The following is an 18,651-nucleotide window of genomic DNA, read 5'->3' as shown; positions in this document are numbered from 1 at the left end:
TATATGAATTAGAGGTTGTTGCTGTTCTTAGGTGCCCTCAAGTCCAGTACAAGTCACAGCAATCCTATTAACAGATGTGAAGCCTGTCCTGTCTTGTGCCATCCTCATCATCTCTGACACACTTAAGCCCACTGCTGCAGTCACTGTGTCTGAATATCTCTTTGAGCATCTCCCCCTCCTTCTGACCCTCTATCTTTGTCAATATGATGTCTTTTTCCAAGGAATAACCTCTCCTAGCAACATGCCCAAAGTATGTGAGATGAAGCTTCATAATCTTTGCCTCCATAAAACACTCCCCTGGCTACGCTTTTTCAAAAACAAATGTTTGTTCTTTTGGCTGCCCAGGGGATAGTCAGTGCTCTTCTCTAACACCACAACTCAAAGGCATCAATTCTTCTTTTGTCATTCTTATTCACTGTTAGCTCTCAAGTCACATAGATAGGAAATTATTAAAAAGACCATGACCTGAATGAGGTGCACCCTAGTCTTTAAAGTGACATCATTGCTCCTCAGTAACTGGTTGCAGTCCCTGACAGTATACTTGCTCAGTGCATTATGCCTCTTAATCTCCTGACTGCTAGTACCAAGAGTGTTGGCTATGGATCCAAGTAAGATGAAATACTTGACAATTTGAATTTTCCCTCCATCTAAGACCATAATAGTTGTTTATTGGTCCAGCTGGTGAAGATTTCTGTCTTCTTGATTTTGAGATGCAATCCATATTAAAGACTGTAGTACTTGATATTACAAAGCAAGCATTTCAAGTCTTCCTTACTTTCAGCAAGCAAGGCTGTGTCATTTGCATAATGCAGGTTGCTGATGAGTCTTCTTCCTATCCTGATGCTTCACTCTTCTTCATAGAGTCCAGCTTCTCAGATCATTTGTTCCGCATACAGACTGAATAGGTATGGTGAAAGAATGCAACTCTGACATACACCTTTCCTGATTTTAAAACATGTAGTGCTCTCTTGCTTTACTCAGACAACAGCTTCTTGGTCTTTTCTGTTGTAATTTTCTGTAGATGCCATCGAGTTAAGTTCAACTCATAGCACACTCACAAACAACTGACCTGAACACTTACCTATCCTGTGCCATTCTCATAATCTCCAACAAACTCAAGCCCACTGCTGCCAGTCACTGTGTCAATCACCTGGCTGAAGGTCTTCCCCTCTTTTGTCACTCCTCCACCATTCCAAGCATGATGTCCCTCTCCAAAGAATAACTTCTCTTAACAACATGCCTAAAGTGTATAAGACAAATCTTCATCTTTGCCCCCAAGGAGCATTCTTGTTGGACATTCTCTCTCCAAGATAGATCTGTTTACTCTTTTGGCAGCTCATAGGATACCCAGGACTTTGGACAGTTCAATGTATCAACTCTTCTGTCATCCTTAGTCACTGTTCCTAGCATATGATATGAGCATAATTTATAAAGGCATAATTTATACTCTGGGATTCCCATTGTACTCAATATTAGCCATGGATTGTTATGATTCATACAGTCAAATGTTTTGCTAAATTAACTCTTATCCTACAGAAATGTTCACTCTACTTGTTGATGTGTATTATTGTTGCTGGAACCAACCCATAGCTGACCCTCTGAGGGGTTTTCAAAGGCAGTTTAATCACACAGAAGGAAAATGCCCATTTCTCTTCCATGGAGTAGTTGTTAGATTCAGACTGCATGCCTTCAGACTTGAAGGGCAGCTTCTTACCAGTATTATATTTTTAATTAAGATAAAACATGATCTTTTTTACCTAACAGAATAATAGATTTTTTGGCTGTGGTGTTGAGGTTTTGTTGTTGTTATTGTTCCCTGACCAGGAAATGAACAAGGGCTTTTTTTTAAATTATAATGTCATAGTAATTACAGTGTAAAAGACTGTTAAAATTACACCAATTTTCTTTTAGGGAAGCTCCTGCTACACAGCCTTCAACAACTTCCACTAAAATATGCGTGCATTTAACATATCAGTTCTACTCACAGAAATCACTTTAAACAAATAATGCCAAGTACAGAGAGATGGTGAGAATGAGAAAAGCTTGGAAACAACACAACTCTCCAACAACAGGAGATGAGGCAATTCAAATTCTGGCAGTCATAAAATGGTCAGAAAATTTCCAAAGACAAGTTTGGATTGCTTGTGAATTATATTAGCAGATTCTTCATATAAAATCATATTTACATACCAAATTAGAAGTGAAAACATCTATTTAAATGGAGATTTATATTGGGCTTAACACAGACAATACATTAAGAGATCAAGTTCATGCATTTTCTAAAGTTGTTTGAATTTCAAATCCAGATTTCTCAGAGACTATCTCCAAGACTGGTGAAACAACATGCCTCCAGAAACACTCACTGAACTTTGATAAATGTCAATAGTTGTAGAGAGGCTTCAGGGCTTTTGTTCATAGTGTCGCTATGAGTCATTCTCAACTCGAAGGCAATCAACAATAACAATAACCACTTTTCATGGAGGTGCACGACCTTAAAAAAATTTCTAAAATAATTCAAAAGAAGATGCCTTCCTTAACTCAGATTGCTGTTGTTGTTGTTCTTGTTAAGTTCTTGTGGAGTCAGAAATATTCTCTAAGGACAGAAGGTCAAGTTCTACAATTACCAAGGAAATAATTGTATGTGTCCATGTAAATGATCAAAGTAAGTCAGTCCATTTTCACTTCTTTGAAGACACCCTGAAAGCAGGCATGACTTTCAATGAATCATAGGAATACTGCTAGAGACCTTGGAAGCACAAAACCCTGCACTAGCTATACTTTGAATGACATATTCTTATAATTCACACATCACCCTATGTTTCAGGGATGTCTCTCAAGTGAACATAAAATAAACTAGTTACTAAGTCTTTAATGTAGCTTCAACTGTATTCATATTTAAATGCGGGTAAATATGTTATTAAATTAAGATGACAGTCTAAATCACCAACCATTTACCAGGAATCATTTATATTTCATACAGCACTAGAGAGGTCTTCCCTGAGCTTATGAAGAATTACAATGGAGGAAAATCAAACCAAGCATTGATGGACAACTGCAAAGAATAGTCCATGTACAAATGAAAGATGCTGCATGCTGGAGATCTATATGATGATTTTAGAAAGTACAATCTTATTGACACCATTTGTCAGATAAATTAACCACATATGTAATAAATGTCTTATGAGGAAACCGGTTTCAATTCCATGTTTATCATGTTATAAGGTGTGTCTCACTAAACGTACGACTGTTGATGACTTAAATTGGCATACACCAAATCACTGCCTTATAACATCACTACTTCAAGAGTCAAAAGGATGGGATTTTTGGAACATGATAAACACTACCCAAAAGTCAAATGTGAGTGTGAAAGCATTCCTTGTGTAAAAATAGTCACAATCAATAAAAAACCCATCAGGAACTTCTCTTCTGAGTGGAAGCACAGCCGATGAGTGTTTTTCCCTTCTCAGTTATTGAAGCCTATCTTCTAAGATTTATCTTCAAGTCCATTCTCTGGAAAGCAGAATTTAAATCCACTCCTAGGGAGTCCATATGCCTCACAGTTCCCTCCATCAGATTCCGAAGCTGTAAATATTCTCAGATGAAGGAATACCTCCAGAGAACCTAGAAACCACCTCATCTTTCTCTAAGGGTGGCTGGTGGATTAGACCTGCCAACCTTCTGGTGAGCAGCCCAACATACAGCCCGCTACATCACCAGAGCTCCTGTATAGATGCTTATGCTGACAGAAAAATAATAAAAATTACAGAAAATTCTGGATTTCTCCCTGGTAAAGGATGTGTCCTATCAACTAACCTGGACTGACACTAGACAAATTGATTAACTTGGACCTTTATGGATCACTGTTCTCCTCTACTAGCCTCCCTTTGAGAACTCCTTCTTGCCCTCTCACCTCCAGGAGACCGGATATTCTCTGTCAGTCTGTAGTATTTTCCCTTCCATGTAGTGGACCCAGATTTGAGCCCTGGCAATGTCCCTCATGAGCAGCCACCACTCCACTGTCAGTGGAGCCTCATGCTTTACTGTAGGCCAAATAGGTTTAAGCAGAGCATCCTTCCACAATAGGACTGACTTAAGAGGAAATCCCAGTAAGCTACTCCTGAAAATCATCAGTCAATAAAAACCACGGACCATAGAATAGAAGGTGACCACAACATCAAGGTGGCACTCACTCCCTAGAATTACCAACCATATGAGGTCAAGAGAGTAGCATATGCCCAAGCATAAAGACCAGAAGGAAGGAAGGAAGGAAGGCATCAAATAGAAGGATTAATGAGAATGAGAATTACAGAGGAAGGGGGCAAAGTGAGATTACATTGTGGGTACTGTAATTAATGTTATAAAACAAAGTATGTAAGAATGGTTGAATGGAAAACCAATTTGCTTTGTACTCAAACCATAATTTAAAAAAAAAAACAACACAAAACAACAAAAAACCAACAAAAAAATCCTCTGGTTCACAAAATAAATTATTAAAACATAAGAAGACCACAGATGACAATAGTCTCATCTACAACTGAACATGGGAATTCCTAGGCAGCGTTTCTTTCTACAGTGCACAGGGTCATCTCGAGTTGGAAGCCAACTCAACAGCAACTAACAACAAAATAATAAAGAGATTAAACTGTAATACTCATCAGACCTGCAGTCCCAAACAAGCATCTACTTCTGGGACTCCAGTTTCAGTAATCATTTAAACAAGCTGGCAGTAGAGATGGTGAGTAAAATCACAGCTGCTGTGCACATGGACACACATACCCACGCATGTCCTATTTTACTCATGAAGTGAAAAATTAGCGACTTTCAGTAAGGTTGGGAGAATAGGATAGCGCATCAGAATCACCTGAGAAGCACACCCTCTCGATCCACACATAACCTCCCTGTCACACCAGTGATGACTGATATGTATGCAGTGGTGGAAGGACACAGAAAAACTTCACCCAAATAAATGGAAGAAATACAGTTCTGTCTTGTTGTTCTCTCTGCTCAACCCAGATTCTGTTCTCTCTTCTGTGCCAGACAGTCAGAACTGACTAACGCTGACTCCACTGGATTCCGAAGGGTACAAATCTCCTTCTGCCCAATGATTTTCCAGGAGATTGCCTATCTTTCTGCCATGGAATTGCTGGTGGCTCTGCAGATCATGCCATCAGAGCTCTGAATAGGAAGGGTTCTATAATAGCTACATTTCCTGGCAATATGATTTGGATTTTTTAAAAAAGTCACAAATCAAGAAACAATAAATTAATGAAAAAGACCCTTTAAATAGTATCACAAGAGTTCCAGGCAACTGTTTTGCCTACCTTACAACTGTAACATAGCGGTTATGAAACGGTAATTCATGAACATGGTACAGTCTAAGAAAGCATCATCTATTCTTCTGAGTGGAGGTCAGTGGCCCAGTGGAAAGAAGATGTGCTATACTCCCAAAGGCACATGGTTCAAATCCACCAGATGCTACTCAGGAGAAAGATGAGCACTCTCTTCCAGGACAACCAAATGTCACTGAAAACCCAGCTAAAGGTTAGTTCCAACTTAATGGCACACAACAAACAGCATTCTCCTTCTACAAACGGTCAGTTCCTTTTGCCCTTTCAACATAAATGCAATCTCCTCAATGCACTCTTCCCTGGATGTCCTAACTCTAGCAGGTTTTCCCCTCCTAGATCTGTTTCCTTCACAACCCTTATAAAAGTCAAAGTTCTTGTGTACTTTTACTGGGAATTTAGTCAGCCTCCCACCCCAAAGTACTGTTCCACCTTGACCCAACAGTGTGTCTGACACAGAAATGCTAAAAAATATCTGTTGAGATGAATGAGAAAGTCAGGATTCTAATTTTCAATTTGACAACAAGGGGTATAAACTGGTTATAGACTCAGTAAGAAAAGAAATACAAAGTTGTGATAACCAGAAACACCAAGAGACAGTTAAGAGCTATTACGTTCATGCTGACGTCAAGGCTGGATGTGTTTTAAGGGAAGAATAATGTAAAGAAGAAATGTGGATGAGAACAAAGAAAATGTAAAAGGCAGGCTTTCAAGAGTAACTGAGCTCAACATAACCTGGTACACAAAATGAAACAAGAACATCTTCAAGTGAAAAAATAATGATGCATTTATCTTTGAAAGATCATTTCATTCACCTTATGCGTTTACGAGTACAATGTGAGGTCGCTGGGCATGTTACTATTGTTGTTAAGTGCTGAGAAGTCACTTATGACTCACAGTGACCCTATGCACAAAGGCTCCAAACCATGCTCTATCGTAAGCCAATTTCATTGTCTCTGACACACCTACCCCTATTACCCCAGTCACTGAGTCAATCCATCTTATCCAGGGTCATCAGGGATAGACCTCTCAAAACTTCTGAGTATCTGCACCTAGACTGCCCACCTTATAAAATACACCCATCCCATGTGTAGAGATATTATTCTACCTGTCATTCCATTCTCTCTTTTCTTTTCAACTTGGGTGACTTTACTTGCTCCAACCTGGAACCCAGGCATGCTTGAATCCCTCTCTTTTCTGGTAAACAAAATCCTTTCTCAAACAGAGATGACCTTTGCTTGACTTCTCCACTGTCCAACATCTGAAGAAAAACTTCAGTGCCTCCATCTGTATCAGCACTTTCATCCAAAGTGGAACCCATTACAAACAACAAGGACAGGAAAGGATTCAGGTCTGTTGTTCATAGGGTTGATATGAGTCAAACTTGACTCAATGGCACCTAACAACAACAACAAAACCTGTACCTTGACACTCTTCCGTATTCTCTTCAAGGCCTCCCTCTCTTTTTATTATTTATGTTCTTCTCAAATGACCATCTAAAGGCTGCAATTATCATGCTGTTGTTTTGTTAAGCTCAATTGAGTCAAGTATCTCTCATAGTGACCCTATAAAGGGCAGATCTGAATCACGTCCTATCCAACCTCATAATCTCTGATATGCTGGAGCCAATTGCTGCAGGCACTGTGTCAATCCACTTAATTAAAGGCCTTCCTCTCCTTCACTGTCTCTCCACTTGTCCTACAATGATGTCTTTCTCCAAGGAATAGCCTCTCAGTAATATGCTCACAGTATGAGACACAAAGTTTCATTATCCTTGCTTCCAAGGAGCAATCTGATTTAACTTTCTCCAGGCCTTAGCTGTTTGTTCTTTTGACAGTCTGTGGGATATTCAGTGCTCTTCTCCAACACCGCAACTCAAAGGCATCAATTCTTCTTCTGTCATTCTTATTCACTGTCTGGCTCTCAGATGCATAGCAAGTGATTGAAAAGACCATTACCTGAATCAGCCCAGATTTTAGAAGTCAAGATGAATTGCACTGGGAAGGTCTGCAGTCAGGGACTTCTCCAAATTACTGAGGAGCAATGATGTTAGTTTGAGGACTAAGATATGATTAACATGGGTCACTTAAAGTCAAGATTACCAGTACGACCATTTCAACACAACAAACCTGTAGCTGAAACTCCTATTGGATATCTTCACAGTATTATAAAGACAAACCTCAAATCCAATGTCTCTAAAACAAACTCATTCTCTTCAGGCATCATGCCTTGTTCTAGTTGGCTATAACCACTAACCCGAATCAAAAATCAGATTCATGTTAGACACTCCCACTCCCACTCATCGTCCTCACATCCATTTGATCTCCAGAGTTCTTTGGATTACCTCTAACCTCTAGAATCTGGGCTCTTCTCTTCCTCCCTCACGGGCAGTGCAACCAATCGGATCCATATCCTGTCTCACCTGGCATTCTGTAAATTTCTCCTCGGCTTTAACCTCCAAATCGCTCCCAACATCATGCTAACATTCCAACCCAACAACGTTATTCCCCATTTAAAAGCACCTTAATGTTCTCCCTATCTGCCATTTCCACCCAATTCTTTTCCTACCTGCCACCTCCACATACAAGACAGACGACTAGTTCTAGGACTTTCTCATGCCAAGAACTCTAGTCAAGCTAGTTACTGTTGTATGTTCTCTGCTGGGTATGAAATGTTCTCCAATTGCAACAAGCTTTTGATCTTCCAAATGTCACCTCCTCCATGAAATTTCTCTTGATTACTCCTACCTTATGTTGAAACTGCAGAGGTAAGACCTCTCTTCTTTGGACTTTATTCCATATATATCTAGTAGAAAACTTCATGTCCTCTCCTACAATTTCTATATGCAGTGTATGTGTGAACACTTCATACATATACACAATAACACAGACATTTCTTGAAAGGCTAGATCTATATCCTACTGATTTCTTCCACCTCCAGTATACTGCAGAGTTCTCAGTACATAGCTGTATGTGAATAAACACTGGTTGGCAAAAAAAGCACTAGGATTTAGGATGATAAGTGGACAAGAAAGATAGCAAGTTTAAATGAAAAGACAAAGAAGGTAACAGACCCTCTGCTCCCTGCTGTTGGGTCAATGCCAACTCCAAGCAGCCCTCCATCAGGCTTCTGGGACTGTAAATTGTTACAGGAGGAGAATGTCTATCTTTCTCCCACAGAGAAGCTGACAGACGTGAACTGCTGATTTTCTGATCAGTAGTGCAAAGCATAACACACTGCATCACCAGAGCTCATTAAATATCTTTCCAGCTGCTAATAACTGAGCATTCACTGGGTGCCAATGTGCTAAGTGTTTTACAGATATGAACTTATCTTTACTATTCGCAACTGTTATATTACCACTTTTAGGAGAAGAAACTATCCCTTAAATGGATTGGACTGTTTGCTCACTGTCAATGAGAAAACAAACAGGTCTTAAAACAAAATTGCATGCTTTCAGAGTCCATGCTCTTGATTTTACTGTAGTACAATGCTATTAACATTCCCACCCTACCTTCTCAACCAAGCTTACTGTCTTCCCCTGGCCAAACAACCTCTACCACGAAATACAAAAATAAAGGCCGGCAGGCTGCTATGAAGACATATTAGTTACTTGGCATAGCAGATACTCTGTAAATATTTGCTGCCTGACTGGCTCCTTGAATGAGAGATTGTGTAAAATCTTGGACCTAGTTTAAAAAAAAACCTATCAAAATAAAGGCATCTTTTTTAAAAAAGAGAAAGCTAAAAAATAAAGGGAGTCCTTTTCAATTATCAAGAAAATAAAGTTGGTTTTATAATGTGATGGTAAAGTACTGACTGCAAAGGATGCAGTGATGACACACCAATAAGAATATATAGGTGGGGGGGGGAATATACAAGTGGGAGGTAGGGGCAGAAGGTCAGAATGAATCCCAAGTCATCATCATCAGATCATATCAGTCAAATCCTAGGTACACTTCCTAATCTAGGAAGATTCTACCGTCTCTCTGACCTCATTTCCTCATCATTAAAACAAATTATCATAGCAAGTACCTCAGTAGATAGGATTTTTCAGGTTATACAGCAAATATATACGTGAAACATTTCAACTTTGCCTGGAAGATATCTGAGCACTAATGTGTAGCTCCAGCTATTAGAGAAATGCTCAGCCTCAAAAGATAATATACTGACCCACAGAGAGAAAAGTCTGTAATAATTTAATGCCATCCAGTGAGAACTGACTCATAGCTGACCTTCCAGTGGGTTTTCAGAGGCTATAAATCCCACGGGAGGAGACTGTTCAAATTTCTACTGCTGAGCAGCTGGTGGATTTGAACCACTTGCCTTGGTTGGCAGTGCATTTCCTTACTTACCTACCAGGCCACTAGAGTTCCCCAGTAGTATTGCTCATTTTTTTTACCTCCCTGAGCTGCTGGTGAATTCTAACTGCCCATTTGACTATTTCTGATCTACATCTCAGGATTATAACACGTGATTTATAAAGATAGAACATTTAGCAACAGCAAATATGAATTTATCTTTAGAAAGATAAAATTTAGTAAACAATGAAATCTCTATTATTCAAAAGTTAGATTCTCTCTTATTCTGTTCTTCTCCTTTTTTGTTTGTTGTAGTTGTGTACTGTCAGGTCAGAAAGGACCCATAGCTGACCCTATGGTGGGTTTTCAAAGGCACATAATGAAATGGGAGGAGACTGCCCATCCTTCTCCTGCTGAGCAGCTGGTGGCCTTGAACCAAGTACTTTCAGGATTGCAGCTCAGCTTCTTGTCACTAGGCCACTAGAGCACCCTTCTTTTTTGTGGATGCCCTCAGAATTTACTCAATCAATCACATGGGAGGAGACTGTCCAACCTCCTCTTGCAGAAGAACAAGTCGATTCGAACTGTGTGCCTTTGGGATTGCAATATAGCTTCTTATCACTAGGCTAAAAGAGCTCCATGTTGAAAAATGCTTTCTATAACAAACAAATCAGAGCCAGATTAAAGTTTGCCTCTGAAAACCCAACAGAGAGTCAAGTATGGATTGATTCCAAATCATCCAACAACCACCACCACACACTTTCATGCACCTCATTGTTAGTGTCGACTAAGATTCACAGTCACTGAACAAAGACTCTGAACCTTATCTATCCTGAGTCAACCTCAGAGTCTCTGCCACAACTGACCCCTTTGCCACAGTCACCCTGTCAATCCATCTTATCCAGGGTCTTCCTCTCCGCTGTAGACCCTTCCAAGCATGATGTCATTCTCCAAGGAATGGCCCTTCCAGACAAGAAGACCAGCGTATACGAGATAGAGTTTCAAAATCCTCTCCTCCAGAACTTAACCTAGTTTCACCCTCTCTAGGACACCCAGCACCACAACTCAAAGGCATTGAATCTTCTGCCTTATTCATTGTCCAGCTCTCAAATGTGCAGCTAGCAACTGAGAAGGCGATCCCTGGATTTGGCACACCTTAGTCTCTGGAATGACATTGTTGCTCTTCAGCACTCTAAGGAGGTCCCTGAAAACATATTTTCCCAATACAACTTGTCTTTTGATTTCCTGATAGCTGGTTCCAAGGGTATTGATTGTGGATAGAATGATAGAATTTTGTACAGCCATTGATTTATTCATTGCAAATACGTTTTACAAACAATACAAATGGAGAAGCTCAATATCAGCTGTGAAAAACAGGCCAAAGAAAAGATCATCAACTACTCATGTACAAGTTCAAACTGAAGTGAAAGAAAATGAAAACAAATCTACAAGAAACAAAATATGATATGACCTGAGTCTATTACACCTGGACTAAAAAACCATCTCAAGAACAGGTTGCAGGTGTTGAACTCGATTGAACAAAGACCAGATGAGCTGTGGGATGATAGCAAGATCATCATGAAGAAAACAGAAGGGCAGAGAAGGGGAGAGGGGGCAGGAGAAATACACATACGTATAAATTTTCAAAAGGAAAAAAGTAACGAATTATATTTCATTTAAAAATTCTTTTCAAAAACGGACATTAAGATTGAGGTATCCTAAAACATCCTAAATTGTTTATGAAGTCCCTTCCCTAAGTGAAATAATTATTACTCTTTTTCTCTGAGCCTTAGTACTGCTAACCAGAAAGCAACTTCCAAAGAGGGAATGAGGCTAATTCTAGGACACAAGACAACATTATGAAATTTTTTCTTTTTAAAAAACTCTACTACGTTGTTGCCTCTACTTCACTGCTGCCTTACAAAATGTATATTCGAAGCAACATTTTAAATAAGTGAAATTTGTTGCATAAATATTATAAAGAGAAGTGCAATGTATTATCATAATCAGAAAAGTATCTGTAAAATTTTTCAGCCATATTTTCTTTGGAAACTTAGGATAGTACTCTTCAAAATCCTAATACCTTGAGCCGAATTTATGCCAAACATTAAAAATTCCTTATTACTTAGTATTTGTTTTCTAAACTTACGCCTTCATTCCCTAGCACTTCTCTCAGAAAAAACACCACAAATTGGATGGCTTTAACACAAATTTCTTTTCTCATCATTAAAGAGACTCACAGCTCTCTCACGGGGAGCTGGAGCTGGGGGCTTGGCAGTAGGCAGGTGCACTGTGAACCCACAGGCTCTAATTCATCAACTGCTCGGCTGGACACAAATGGGCAGTCTCCTCCCTTGAGATCTACTGCCTCGGAAAACTAGCTGGAGGGTCAGCTATGAATCTGGTCTGATTAGAAGGCAGAGAGCAACAAGCTCGAGGGGAAGAATTTCTCTGTCAGCGCTGCGTTTCTGTTCCTGGGTGATCTTTCTATGAGGCCATCTCTCGTCTCTCATTCTGCTGTTAGTTTAATCTTTTATATTTTAAAAAGGATTGGCTTACAGACACGTGAGGAAATGTTCAAACTCACTGGCAATCAAAGAGATGCAAATTAAAACAACAATGAGATCTCATCTCACCCCAGTGGCAGTAGCAAAGTTTAACAGGACAGTAAGCAACAAATGTTGGAGAAGATGTGGAGAGAGTGAAACTCTCATACACTGTTGGTGGCATTGTAGAATGGTGCAGCCGCTCTGGAAGGTAATTTGGTGTTTCCTCGAAAAGCTGAACATGATCATATGATCCAGCTATTCCAATACTAGAAATATATCCCAGCAAAAAGAAACAAAGACACAAAAGAAATGTGTATACCTATGCTCATATTCACAATGTTATTAACAACAGTAAGAAAATTGAAACGGCCCAAATACTTATCAACAAACTAACTAAGAAATTATAGTACATTTACACAATGAAATACCAAGGAGAAATAATTTCATAAAATACTTTATAATGTGGGGGAGTCTAGAGAGCATTATGCTAAGTGAACTAACTTATTCTCATAAGGACAAATACTCCATAAGACCATTGTTGGCGGTGTTGTTGTTGTTATGTGCTATCAAGTCGCTTGCGACTCACAGCGACCTTATGTACAACAGCCCTAAACTCTGCCCTGTCCTGTGGCAATCACACTGTCTACGATATACTCATCCGGATTACTTGAAAGCTCCACTTCAGTTGCCCTTTCTCTTAGTTTACGTGTGTTCTGTTGTACATAGGATTTTCAGAGGCCTGCTACTTCGGAAATGGACTGCCAATCCTTCTTCCTAGTCTGTCTTAATCTGATTGTTCAGATTTAGAGAAGTATACTGTAAAAATAGAAGGTTAACTAGTAAGATGTGTATGAAAGGCCAAAAAGGGAAGAGGTGGGGGACAAGAGGATGGAAAGAGGGATCACCAAGATAGTGAAGTATGATGGACAGATGGGGAGGAAGGGGATTGGGGGGGTTGGAGGTGGCTGTGAGGATAATGGGAAAGACCCAATTTGGACCTAAAAGACAGGGTAATGGTAGGCAGTGACCAATGGAGATTGATTTTATAAAACAGAAAGTATCTAAATGATTATAAATGATTATAACTGGGGTCAGTGTGTCACATCAGTGAGACTGGCTCACGATAAGGCAGGCTTCAGAGATGCTGTACACAGGCTCGCTATGAGTTGCAGGTGACTAGACAGCACATAACACCACCAACAATAATGAAACACACACACACACAAAACAAAAAAAACAATGAAACACAATGTATATTTATGAATCTAGTATTCCAGTATAAAATAATAGACCTGTTTTAAAAAGTGGATTGGCTCAAAACACACCCCACATTAATCCTGCTTCATTAACATAACAAAGACAATCATTCTTAAATGGGTTTATAACCAGAGGCATATTGTTATGGGAAACAGCTCATAAGTGACTCTATTTTCACAGGCTATATATTATAAGAGAGGAGACTGCCCATCTTTTGCCAAAGGAGCAGCTGATGTATTTGAATCTTCTGTCTTTGGGTTGGCAGTAAAACTCCTTATTCGCTAGTCCACCAGAGCTCACTAACCCATAGGCATTTAGAACACATATTTCAAGGGGACGTACATCAATCCACAACAAATTATAAATTCAAAGTATCTATGAAAACTCACTGACGGGTCAACTATGGGTTAGTTCCAATGTATGTCAAACAGCACCAACATGAACATGACAGCAAGGAGAAGTGAGTGTACGAAATGCTACCATTTTCTCTCCGGCCTTTTTTCTGCCACCAATCCCATGTTTTCCGACTACTACTGATCCTTCTCCATTCCCAACTTTTGCACTCCAGTCACTCGTTATTTTGAGTGTATCCTGGTTGCATGTTTGATCATTTCTGACTACAAAAGTTGGTAGAAATTCTCTATTTCTTCCTCTGCCTCTGGTTGTTAGTGCATATACTTGAATAATGGTATTGGCAAGTGTTTCTTGTATGTGTATGGATATTATCCTATCATTCACAACATTGTATTTCAAGATGGAACTGAAAATGGTCTTTTAAACTACAAATGCCATTTTTTTCTCACCTTTTCATTACCAGCATAGTAGATCATATGACTGTCTGATTCAAAATGTTCCACGTCAATCCATTTGATTTTGCCAATGCCTAATATGACAATATTTATACATTCTATTTCTCCCTTAACAACATCCAATTCACCTACATTCACACTTGTCACATTCCATGCAGTAAGGAAACACTACCTGGTTCAAAATCAGAAAAGGAGTGTGTCATGGATGTGTCTTATCTCCATTACCTTTCAATCTATATGCAGAACAGGTCATTTGAGAGACTGGACTCTTATTAGAAGGAATGTGGCATCAGGATTAGAGGAAGACTCATTAACAACCTGCATTATGAAGCTGTTGTTATACAACCTTGCCTGCTGAAACTGAAGAGGACCTAAAGCATTTGCTGCAGAAGGTAAAAGACTGCAGTTTCCAATATGGATTGAAGATCAACATCAAGAAACAAAGATTCTCACCACAGGGCTAATTGGCAAGCATCACGATACATGGAGAAGAGGTTGAGATTGTTAACAATTTCAGCTTGCTTGGTTACACAATCAACACTCTTGGCACTCACAGTCAGGAAACTAAAAGACAAATCACATGAGGAAAATCTGCTGTCAGGGACCTCTCCAGAGTGCTGAAGGGAACGGATGTCAGTCTAGAAGACTAAGATGCACTCGATTCAGGCCATGGTCTTTTCACTTACTAGCGAGGCTTCAGAAAGCTGGACAAAATGACCAAGGATAACAGAAGAAGAATTGATGCCTTTGAGTTGTAGTGCTAGAGAAGAATATAGAACTTACCATGGACTGCCAAGAGAACTAACAAGTCTGTCCTTCAGAGGGTGAAAACAAGCTGCTCCTTGGAGACAAGGACTCCATTTTACATACTTTGGGCATATAGCCAGGAGAGACCGGTCTTTAGAAAAGGATATTGTGTTTGGAAGAGTAGAGGGACAGAGCAGGAGAGGAAGACCCCTGATGAGATGGAGTGACACAGTAACTGGAGCAATGAGGGTAACTGTGTCAGACATAATGAGACTGGCTCAGATATAGCAGGGTTCAGAGCTATTGTGTATAAGGGCACTATGAGTAGTAGTTGACTTGACAGCACATAACAAGAAGAAGATGTGAGAAGGATGGGGAATCTCCTCCCGTGCCATTTACTGCCCTTTTTTCACTTCTATTTTTTATTTTATTATTTTTTTGTGTGTACTGTCAAATCTGATCTGACTAGTACAGAAGGAGATTGCCCCTCCTTTTCCAGCAGAGCATCTGATGGATTAGAACCACGTACATCTGGGATTGCAGTGCAGCATTTACTGCTTCTGAAAACTCACTGGAGGGTCATCTATGGATTAGTTCCAAATCCACAACACACAACAACAAAGATGGGAAGAGTCAGAAATGACATAAACAAGCAAACAAAATTCAAACAGAGCTCACAGTATGTCTCTTCTGCCAACACACACAGATTCTTGGAGAGTAATTAAAAAGAACCAGCATTAGCTAATTTCAAGTTTACACAGTATCACTCTCCTTGCTTATTTTCTAGTACAGAAATTAATTAGGAATAATAGGGGCAAAAGTCAGGCAGCAGGAGAAGAAAAGGCCATAAGTAATTCGGCTTCTGAGTCACAGCCAGCCTGTATCTGAAAGTTGACTGCGTTCACATTTTAGGAATGAGCTAATCATGTGACTTCAGCAAGTTCTGACAGAAGACAGTTGTGAAGAAGTCAATACCAGGCTAGGGGCACTATCTATGGAGAAAACAGCTGAGCAGACTAAAAAGATTTAAATCTCGTGTTACAATCAGTCTTTTGAAGGGGTTAACAACATGGGCAGTATGAAGATTGGGTTTAGTAATCCACTCTGGGGATGTCAAAGGAACTGTCAGAAGTGGACGGTGTCTTTTTGGACAGGAAGCTCCTTTTCCTTGACTTGAGAAGAGCCAAGACACATGGAGATCCCAGGGAGAGCCAGGCCTGGAGATGCTGAAAGAAGTAAGGCCTTTTCCCACCACCAACAGACAGAGGAGCTTCCCCTAAAGTTGGCACTATTTCAGACTATTAATCCTCTAAATTGTAAGACTAAATTTCTGTCTCTTTTAAAGCCAACAATGAAAAAGAAACTGAGGCTTTGAGCTAGACTCTATTTTTACTAAATAAATCTATATCTGCAACACTGAGAAGCAGGCCTTGGCAAAACATAATGGTGTTTATATATAATAAATATCAAAAGTTGAAAAAAATGAAAAAGGAACAGTGCCGGTAAGATCATCATTAATCCATTAACAGCATTACTGTTCTTACTATTACTTCTCATGTATCCTTTATTGAGGGCCATGGATTTATGAGACAGAGGTATGTTTTCATTTAATATCCAGGGCAAATACACGAGAAAACTGAGGTGTAAAGAGGATAAGCAAGTTAAAGGAGGGAAGTTTAGGAAACTACACACTGTTCTATTGGACTCCAAAGTCCAAACTCTGCATCCCTCAGTTTCTGTCCACCTGGGCAACATGCTGGCTCAAACAAGAGTCAAAGAATTCCACTAAAATGATGCTGTACACAGGATAAAAGCAACAGACATAAAAGTGAAATGTAGGGCCCACATAGTTTGGAAAGGAAAAGAAAATGTATTCAGAGTTAGGGCACCTCTGATGAAAACTGAAATAAATAAATGCCACCTCAAAAACACTGAGCAAAAAGACATAAAATGCAAGCAAAATACAAAAATTATCAAAAGAAATCATAGCACAATTGCAATGAGATTTCAAAACGTTGTTGTTGTAGTTATGTGCCATCATATTGACTACAACTCATAGCGACCCTATGCACAACAGCTTTGAACCTTGCTCTGTCTTGAGCCAATCTCACTCTCTGACATTCCTGCCCTCATTACCCCAGTTATTGTGTCAATCCATCTCATTCTGAGTCATCCTCTTCTGTGCTGTCACTCCACCTCCCAAACATGGTATCCTTCTCCAAGAGCTAGCCCCTCCTGGCCACGAGCCCAAAGTATGTAAGACAGAGTCTCAAAATCCTTGCCTCCAAGGAGCAGCTTGATTTAACCCCCTCCAAAACAGACCAGTTAATTCTCTTGGCAGGCCATGGTATGTTCAAAACCATTCTCCAGCACCACAACTTAAAAGCATCAATTCTTCTGTCATCCTTTGTCATTGCCCAGCTTTTTGATGCACAGCAAGTAACTGAAAAGACCATGGCCTGGATCAGGTGCACCTTAGTCCCTAGACTGGCATACTTGCTCTTCAATATTCTGGAGAGGTCCCTGACTGCAGATTTTCCTCATGCAATTTGTCTTTTGATTTCCTGAGTTCAGGTGCCAAGAGTGTTGATTGTGGAAAGAGCTAGCTGAAAATTGTTAATGATCTCAATCTCTTCTCTACCTATTGCAATACTGCCATAAACCAATGTTTTTTAAGCTATTTCCCCATTGATATATACCATAAATGAAACTGAATTCTGTCGATGTCATTGTGCCAAGTCTCAGCTGGCTCCTCACATCAGCAACAATGCCACATGTCCAACTGCCTCCAGGATAGACAGTAGTCAAGTGTTTCAAAATCAATTTATCAGTCAGATTACCTTTATCCTCGTGCTACTTCTTCCTACTTTGTAACTCCTAGTGAGGCACAACCTTCCTGTCAGCTATTGTTAGTTGCCATCAGATCAACTCTGACTCATGAACATTTGGTTTAACAGAATGGGTGTGGGGCTTGTTGCCTGCTATCCTTACTTTCCCTTCCTGTTATTTTGTTTCCCATTATTTACAGAACGTCTATGTTGCACTTGTTCCAGGCTGTACATTGGAAATAGGTAATTTGAAATCTAGAGTTTACTGACTCATAGACAAAGAATTTTACAGGAGGATAGCATACTCTCAACTTACATTTATATTTCATTTTAATTAATCCAGAAGATGAAATTTTGGAGTTGGAATTTAAGAAGAGGTGGGATTTCCCCCCAATGATGTAATAGAATGAATGCATTTTAGTTCTTTTTCTTTATTTAGCTACGTGAGTTTACAAATCATATGGAGTATCATTCACATACATTTTGTTTTACAAAGGATGAATGTGTTTTGTATGAATTCTTCAAAGAACTCAAGAATAGAATGTGAGTAACTGAATTAAACCCTTCCCCTGGAAATGTGTGCTGTAAATCCTCTAAACCACTAGGAATTGGTTGTTTTGTTATGTTACTAGGCAAGATCAATGCAAGGTGTGTCCAAAAGTAATCTCTTTTGCTATATAAGAGATTAAACAATCAAGTAACAGAGTAGTTGTTCTGTGCTGTTAAGTGGAATCAGAAACAACTCATAGCTAATGGTCCCGCAAGAGATGGGGCTGCTCACCACAGAGAGCTTGTTGTTGTTGTTATGTGCCATC

The 18,651-nt window shown here is 39.6% G+C and overlaps 1 protein-coding gene across 1 annotated transcript in view; it reads right to left on the bottom strand.

The window, feature by feature from the left end:
- The window catches only part of RUNX1T1 (runt-related transcription factor 1; translocated to, 1 (cyclin D-related)), a 190,902-nt gene that overhangs the window by 102,544 nt on the left and 69,707 nt on the right, over nt 1-18,651 (bottom strand).

The sequence above is a fragment of the Elephantulus edwardii genome, unplaced genomic scaffold, assembly GCF_000299155.1.
Source record: "Elephantulus edwardii isolate Elephantulus edwardi_28Jun2011 unplaced genomic scaffold, EleEdw1.0 scaffold00036, whole genome shotgun sequence".
Lineage (NCBI taxonomy): Eukaryota > Metazoa > Chordata > Mammalia > Macroscelidea > Macroscelididae > Elephantulus > Elephantulus edwardii.
The sequence above is the reverse complement of the archived record's forward strand: the minus strand, read 5'-3'. Positions and strand labels throughout refer to the sequence as shown.